Source organism: Oncorhynchus mykiss, chromosome 2, assembly GCF_013265735.2.
Source record: "Oncorhynchus mykiss isolate Arlee chromosome 2, USDA_OmykA_1.1, whole genome shotgun sequence".
In the NCBI taxonomy this organism is placed as follows: Eukaryota; Metazoa; Chordata; class Actinopteri; order Salmoniformes; family Salmonidae; genus Oncorhynchus; species Oncorhynchus mykiss.
In genome coordinates this window covers 58,240,086-58,248,858 of record NC_048566.1, presented here as the reverse complement: position 1 = coordinate 58,248,858, position 8,773 = coordinate 58,240,086, and the positions used below count along the sequence as shown (strand labels likewise).

The 8,773-nt window shown below is 44.8% G+C and overlaps 1 protein-coding gene across 1 annotated transcript in view; it reads left to right on the top strand.

The window, feature by feature from the left end:
• The first annotated feature begins 685 nt into the window (after window positions 1-685).
• Window positions 686-8,773, top strand: part of LOC110492633 (plasma membrane calcium-transporting ATPase 1-like) — a 39,678-nt gene continuing 31,590 nt past the window's right edge. The window contains exon 1 of the mRNA XM_036951841.1: window positions 686-771. The gene's annotated coding sequence lies outside the window, so the exon portion shown is untranslated. The remainder of the gene's footprint in view (window positions 772-8,773) is intronic.

Here is an 8,773-nt window from a genome sequence, read left to right as displayed (position 1 = left end):
CAAAAAGTACTGATACACACACTGAAATCATTTAGTCACGTTTACTATTGAAAATCAACAACCATCAAATTAAATTATTAGCACTATGCACTTTGTGTGCATTAACATTAAATTAATAACATTAACAATGAAGATGACACCATGTGGCCATGAGAGGTAAAAGTTTCCCTAGTGCAGCTTTAATACACTATAAGTGAATTGGTCAGAATACGTGTGACTTATTCAAATAGGGGGATTAGATACATGAAGTGCTTTCACTTCTAAACGGTGAAACAGATATGTATGGAAATAAAGGTGACATTATCTACTGTCACCTCATATGAAACAGTTGATCTGAAATCCAAAATGCTGGAGTACAGAGTCACATTTAAAATGTTAGCTTCACTGTCAAAATAGATATGGTGTGGACTGTATACTCAATACAATCTAAATCTGATACCTCACTGTCTGTCTTTTGACTGATACTGCTTTTTAAACTGGTCTGGTCAGTCTACTCAGATATTTGTACTATACATGTTTCTATCATCAAGCAATTCTTCAATCATTTGTCATCATTAATAATGATACACCAATTATGTATATATATGGCAGGCTTCAGGACACTGATGTATCTGAAAATGTTGAAAGAATATATATTTTCACCACCAAAAGAATAGCAGTGTGGTTTTAATATGATTTTACTCTTTGCAGGCTGTCTAGTCACAGAGGAAGGCTGTGCTTCTCTGGTCTCAGCTCTGACGTCAAAATCGCTTACACCTGAGAGAGTTGGATGTGAGTAACAATGACCTGAAAGATTCAGGAGTCAGACTGCTTTCTGCTGGACTGGGGAATCCCCACTGCAGACAGGAGAAACTCAAGTATGTAGAGTTGTGTCCAGTGTGTGTGTGTGTGTGTGTGTGTGTGTGTGTGTGGACACAAACACACACAGGACACAGTGGAAAACACACATCGGACATACACACACTGGACACACAGGACACACACTCAGGACACACACACACACACTGCGGTACAGGTACAGGATGGCAACAACAACTGCCCGAGTTACACCAGGACTGCACAATCCCTCCATCAGTGCTCAGACTGTCCGCAATAGGCTGAGGGAGGCTGGACTGAAGGCTTGTGGGCCTGTTGTAAGGCAGGTTCACACCAGACATCACCGGCAACAACGTCGCCTATGGGCACAAACCCACCGTCGCTGGACCAGACAGGACTGGCAAAAAGTGTTCTTCACTCACGAGTCGCGGTTTTTCCTCACCAGGGGTGATGGTTGAATTCGCATTTATCGTTGAAGGAATGAGCGTTACACCGAGGCCTGTACTCTGGAGTGGGATTGATTTGGAGGTGGAGGATCCGTCATGGTCTGGGGCAGTGTGTCACAGCATCATCGGACTGAGCTTGTTGTCATTGCAGGTAATCTCAACGCTGTGCGTTACAGGGAAGACATCCTCCTCCCTCATGTGGTACCCTTCATGCAGGCTCATCCTGACATGACCCTCCAGCAATGCCACCAGCCATACTGCTTGTTCTGTGCGTGATTTCCTGCAAGACAGGAATGTCAGTGTTCTGCCATGGCCAGCGAGGTAATCTTTCTCAACAACCCAGCCTTTCCGATACCGCTGTGGGGGTGTTGGTGGTGGAGGTGCTGCTGGTGCTTTGTGGTTCTTCCCTGACTTGTGCAGCTGCCAGCTTCAAGGCCTCCTGGACACAGCTGTCAGTGTTAACTTTTGCAGCCTCAGGCTCATCTGAAAAGCTCCTTTTGACATAGGGGTCAATGTAACAAGCCATGTGCATGACTCTCTTTGCCTTCTCTGTTAAGGTCTTCTCTCATTACCCTTTTTATCTCCTTGGTCAGGGATGGCTCCGTATCCTTCTCCACCAGAACATCACGGGTGATGTGGTCCAGAACAGGCTTGATGGCTGACAGTGTCACTCGTGTCTCTGAGGCAAGTGCATCTGTAAACTTCAGAGGTTCAAGTAGCTGGCACAGTTGCTCCATGACACTTATGTCGGAGTCCTTGGGCATCAGCCATGTTCCTCTTTCTCCAGCCAGTGTCGCACAGACTGGCTGCTGTTGGCTGAGGAAACACTCAAGCATCTTGTGTGTAGATCCCCCATTGGGTTCCCACATCATGGATCAGAGCTTTCTGTGGCATGTTGAGGGTAGCTTGCTTTTCTCTCAGTTCCCTCCTTCTCTTCCAGCTCCGTAAGAAGCCTTGGACCAGATGATGGCAGGCCTTGACTTAATTTTCAGAGCCTTTGAGATGGCCAGGTTCAAATGATAGCCAAAGCACCCAAGAGCACCCACAGATCGAAGAACTCTTCAAAAGCCTTGATCATGTTTGTTGCGTTGTCTGTGGTAACGCAGACCAGGTCATTCTTGCAGGTCATATTCTCAAAAAACTCTGATGTTGTGAGCTGAGTGATTCTGGGAAGAACTGTGTTTTCTAGGCAGTTTGATTCCAGTTGCCAGTCTGGGGTGAGGTGATGGATAGTGAAGCTGATGTAGGGTTGACCAGCCCTGCTTTCACTGGTCCAGAGGTCAGTAGTTGCAGCAAACCATGTGCCTTGAGCCAAACTTTTCCCAACATCAGCTTTAGCCTGGTTGTACAGGTTTGGGATTTCAGTCTTGGAAAATAATGTCCATAATGGCACTTTGTAGTGAGGCACGGCAACCTTCATCAGCCTCAGAAAGCCAGGACTCAACCATTTGAAATGGCATCATGTCCTTTGCAATGTAATATGAAAGGGCTGCAGTGAGGTCTTGAGCATTTTTTTGATGTGGGTGCATAAGCAGCCTACCTTTTAAATTCTTGCTTCGGTGCCTGTGTCACAACTGTAGATGAGGGACCAGTAGCATCACTGGGTTTGTCTGCTGCACACCCAGTCTGTAAACAAGGGAATAGCGACTGTATTATTATTATCATCATTATTATTGGTGTTGTTACATTATAATTATTATTAACTCACTTCTGTGTTGCATTCGAGTATATGCAATGGCTCCATGCACAATTTACATAAATACAAATGAGTCTTAAGTAGACAGTGATAGTAATTTAAAATGAGCCCAACAATTGACATAAATACAGGAGTCTATAGTGTTTCTCCTGTTGGATCACTTTTACAACCAAGTCGAGGACTGCCGGATTTTAAATGAACAAAATATGTTGGTTGGGTGGATTAACTACATAAACGTGTTATCGTGTGCAATGAGCGAATAGAGTCTGCAGACACACAGGACACATACAGCAGCAGCAGAACAACGCTTCGTGTTTTTACAAGAGTAGGTAACACTGAACGCTTCAGTTTACATTATTGACAAGCTATTAGCAAGTTAGACAGACAAACCATGACGTTTTCCACCCATTCCAAAGTCCACACATCATGCATTGAGCTAAAAGATAACTTACCTTGCATTCGCTATAAAGTAGTGGTTTGTGGTCACGAAGATGACTTGAGAGATTTGAAGTGTTGCCCCCTTTCGCAGCAATTTACTTTTGCATGTTCTGCAGACAGGGTGGCCATCTTCGATTAAGTTTCTCTCAGCACTCTTGTAAAACCCCAAATACGACCACACTTCAGATTTAGTCTTTTTAGAAGGCAAAAATCTCCCATGTTTTCACACCTGCGACAGACTGTTGCTAACTTTGGTTGATGCTGGACAGTACTTACCGTGAGTTTTTCAAACCGTGGTCATCAAACACGGTTTCAATGATAATTAAAATTTGAAACGGTAATACTTACCGTCCGGTAACCGTTTCATCCCTAGATATCACAACAAAAGTTACTAGGCTATATGACCCTTCCCGCCCTATATGACCCTTCCCGTCAAGAGAAGTGTCCACTAATGCTGTTCGGGACACACGTTTCAAAGCAACCCTCATTCCAAGTATTAAAGGGAAATAATATTTTAAATAACAATTTTTCAACTTCCTCATCTCCAGCACCACTCCAATATCAACATACAGTATGTGAAAATGGTGCATTTCTATGTTTTGTAGTAAAAACAATTGAGGAAGATAAGTTTTTCCATTGACATCATCAGTATTATTTTGGTTATTTTAACCAATTGTGAGTAGGCATTGCCTACTAATTGGCTGCAAATTGTCTACTAATTGGTTGATGATCGAAACACTTATCTTTATCTTTTTTTACTACAGAACATAGAAACACATTTTCACATATGTTGATGTTGGGGTGGTTTTGGAGATGATGAATATGAAGTGGAAAATTGGTGAAGTTTCCCTTTAACGTTGAACTCCAGCAGTGGCGGCTGGTGGGAGGCGCTATAGGAGGACGGGCTCATTTTAATGGCTGGAATGGAACGAATGGAACATTATCAAACATATGGAAACCGCATGTTTGACTCCGTTCCATCAATTCCAATCAAGCCATTACAATGAACCCATCCTCCTATTGCCCATCCCCACCAACCTCCACTGAACCCCAATAAATAACATTATCTTATGGCAAACGATGCAGGAATTCCATACACAAAAGGGGCAAAAAACTTTGAAGTAGGGAAACAATTTACCACGCCAGTAAAGTTAATGGCTCTCTTTGTTGTGATGAATGTTACTGTTTTCCTCTAGGTTTAGGAAATATTCAGAGCCTCATATGTATTCCATTGCAACATAAATTGTGGCCTAGGCACTTCTCGCGAAAATGTTTTACAATTTTAGAGAAACATTCCAGGTGTTCAACCATGGCCACAAGTAGGCAGTATCACATAATATTTGCCAGTATTTTGTGAGGTCAATGTATTTGATTTCTCCCAACACTGCATGCAGATTGCATTTGATTTGAGAAAGGATGATTGAAAGTAAATGAAATCGATATATTCTCCCTAAAACACAGTGCAACAATTGGATGCAGACACTTCTTCTCTAGTAGCCTACGGTGTACTATGTAAACAGAAGCAGTAAGTACCCTTCGTCAAAAGTCATTTAGCAGACTCTCTCATCCAGAGTCCCTTTAAAGACTGTGGTGTAGACATTAAAAAGCTGTAGTGAGTGCATGCATTTTTATACTGGTCCCCCATTAGAACTGAACCCACTACCCTGGCATTGCAATCACCATGCCCTACCAACTGAGCTACACAGATTATAATGTGTTAAGGGTGAAACATCCCTTTAAAGACTGTGGTCCAGACATTAAAAAGCTGTTCCTCTCAAAATACAAACAAACATGATTTGTCCACTTACCTTGGCTAAAATGTATTGGGAAATTCTCATTTAGATCCTGATGGAGTGATTTTCAATACATTTGCTGAATGACAGAATTAGAGTGAATTGAACCCCCCCAAACCTGGTGATAAACCATCAAATCCATTTGACCGTTGATCTTTGCTCTCCCTTCAGCACATTAGTTATTCAGCTCCACATTTTGTCAGTTTGAACAGCAACAGTTTGAACATGTACAATAACGTCAGAAACGCGATCCTGTTCTCCTGTTACCTGATGAAACATTGGCTTTCACTGAATGTTAATGAGACGTTTCTAATGCCTTTCACACCCTCTAGTCATTACCTGGACTGCAAAACTGGACGGCAAACATGTGTCCATGACCAGTTCCTTTGATTAGCAGACAGGTTGAGTGGGTAAGGTGTGGATTCATTTGATGCCATGGTTGCCACCATACAATGTGTGTTGCCTAGTGATGCTGTGTGGGGGCTAATTTGTGTGCATATGTCCCTAAAAGTACTGATGCTGTTTTCCTCTAAAATTATTAATCTTCTTCAATGGCTTTGTGTGTGCGTGTGTGTGTGTGTGTGTGTGTGTGTGTGTGTGTGTGTGTGTGTGTGTGTGTGTGTGTGTGTGTGTGTGTGTGTGTGTGTGTGTGTGTGTGTGTTAGTAGTGCTTCTGGGGCAGACATGAGTGCTGCAGCTTTGTGCCAGAATATTTACTTTAACTTAAAGACAAGCTATGGATTTGTAATTGCTAACAATCCTTAGTTTTAAGCTAACAACAGCTTTAGGCTTCCACAAGCTCCATGTCCGATGCACGGACAAAGATTGGTTGACTGGCAAGGTAGGGGAGGTGCGTCTGTTAGATTTAATGACATGCTTGCTTACCCACATATGACCATGTTTCGTGTACACAGACATACTCCACACTGACCAGCAGGCCATGAATTCTGCATGCCTAAAAAAGCATGCATCTTCAGTCAGTCACTTGGTATAACACAATATGGGGAGCCAACAACCAATTATATTCACCTGAAGAAAACTGAAATCACTCCCAATGGGCCAATGAATACCTAGTATGCCCTTGAAAGTAACGCTTTCCTGGCTATAATACCGGGGCTCGCATCCATTTCCTAAATGCTTCTCTCTTTAGCTCACCTGAAGGAAGTAGGTGTTACGAAATCACTAACTAATTTACTAAACATATGAAGACTAAGGGATTCGTCTCTGACTTAGGCGTCTGTTAGTGGGGAGAGAGTACTCGTCCCCCTAGATGTTGCAAGTTTGGGTCTTGTTATCGGTTTTTGTGTTTGCTAAAAGCTAACTACTTTCTGCTCTGCTTGTGTAGCTAATGTTTCCTTGCTTGGGTAAAACCCCACTACTTTCTGCTCTGTGTGTGTAGCTAATGCTTCCTTGCTTGGGTACAATTTGTGTTTGCTAAAACCCCACTACTTTCTGCTCTGTGTGTGTACCCAAGATGGCCAGTGGTAAGAGTAATTTCAAAAAGCAGAGTTTGAACCTCTGACGTGCCCTATTTTTAGGAAAATTAAAGATGGCTTTGAGTGCTGTGCTGTTTGTCCTGAAAACATGCTAAGGAGGCTTTCGCTCATGAGCCAGTTTCGCCAACAAGGTTGTTTGGCTCAGCTATGAAGTCCTTACAGGCCTGTTTCGAGGAGAAACAAAAACAGGACGCAGCTCTTCGGGTCCTTTTTCTCATGAAAACCCTTTACGGGGGCTGCCCGGCAGTTCCTATTGTGCGAAGGGTCCAAGCCAGAGGCGGGTTGGGGTTGGCCAAGGGGGCGGCTTCAAGGAGAGTTTTTGACCATCTTGGTGCTTCTGGGCAGCGGGGGACTTCTTGGCACGGACACTGTGCTGGGTCAAAGGAGCGCGAGGTGAAAGCTGATTCTGTGCACCGCGGGGTAAAGACCAGACCTTTGCATACATAGCAAGAGGCCGGGAGAGTGGGCGTGTTCTCAGGGTGCAGTTACACCATGGGAGATGAGGACGCTGACGAGGGTGTATGGTCTGCAGTTCGCTGTGCATCCTCTTCCTGCTTTTTGTGGCGTGATTACATCAATGGTCTTCCTGAGTGACGTAGCGGTCTAAGGCACTGCATTGCAGTGCTAGAGGTGTCACTACAGACCCAGGTTTGATCCCTGGCTGTATCATAATGGGCCGTGATTCGGGAGTCCCATAGGGCGGCACACAATTGGCCCAACATCATCTGGGTTTGGCCAAGGTAGGCCGTCATTGTAAATAAGAATATCCCTGTTGTGCCTACAGGTGTTGTCTCCTTGAAAGGACCCGTGACTGCTGTTGCAGGGGGTTCTCATGGTCTGAGAAGTGTCCCGCTGGTTGAACACGACAGATGCTTCCTTACTGGGATAGGGAGTGCTGTGTGTGGGTTACTTGGAAAAGGGGTGCTGAATATCAATTACCTAAAGCAGTGGTCACCTACCGGTCGACCGCGCGGCGTTTCTAGTCAATGAACAAAAATGTCTGTAAAAATCCACCAATAAAGCCTTGTGTTCCAATTTTTTTTATCATCTCGCACTATTGTTGGTAGGTGCAACCGATTCAGCTGCCGTTTGCACCAGGTAGGGGAAGTGTTCGGATTTTGAAAAATGTCATGTACCTGAACAAACTTTGCCTCCCTGGTTGGCCTTAGAGCAAATCGAGTGCACTTACCGCTGGCCAATCGGATGGCTCAGATTACCGTGTCTGCAGTAACATAGCTATGAGATTTAAAAAATGTTCAACCATGACAAGAGACAGTTAACGAATACAGAAAAGAGCTGCTGGTTTTATGAGTGAGTTCAAATTTGTCAACACTTTTTATTTGTAACAAATGTGCTGAGAGTCGGGAAGCAAGTACAGGGAGTGAGTGTTTAATAAATAAATGGAACATAAAACCATAAACACGAACAACACACTGACATAGAACAGTTACTAACACCTGAGTAAAAAACCAAGGAGAGTGACAGATATATGAAAGGTAATCAAGGAGGTGATGGAGTCCAGGTGAGTGTCATGAAGTGCTGGTGTGTGTGGCGATGGTGACAGGCGTGTGTAATAATCAGCAGCCTGGTGACCTAGAGGCCGGAGAGGGAGTATACGTGACTCCCTCCCTGATGCGCGACTCCAGCCGCAGGACACTGACAAAAGGGACAATCCCGGGGATCAGGAGCGGACTGGTCACCTCTGCTGAAGCGCGGGAACCTGCTGAGCCGGCTGGGGCGTGGGAGCCCGGCGACCTAGAGCGCCGAAGAAGGAGCAAACGAAACAGTACCCCCTCTGCGATGCGCGACTCCAGTCGCAGGACGCCGACCAAAGGCACGATCCCGGGGATCAAGAGTGGACCAGTCGCCTACACCGAGACACAGAAACCTGACAAGCAGCCTGAAGCGCCGGAGCCTGGCGAGCCAGCTGTGGCATGGGAGCCTGCCGAGCACACCGAGTCTTGAGAACCTGACGAGCTAGCTAAGGCATGAAAGCCTGACGAGCTAGCTGAGGCATCCTCGGTAGACTCGGAAACAGACGCTTGAACTGCCAACTGAGTCTAGACACCTCGAAGTACTGGCTGAGGCA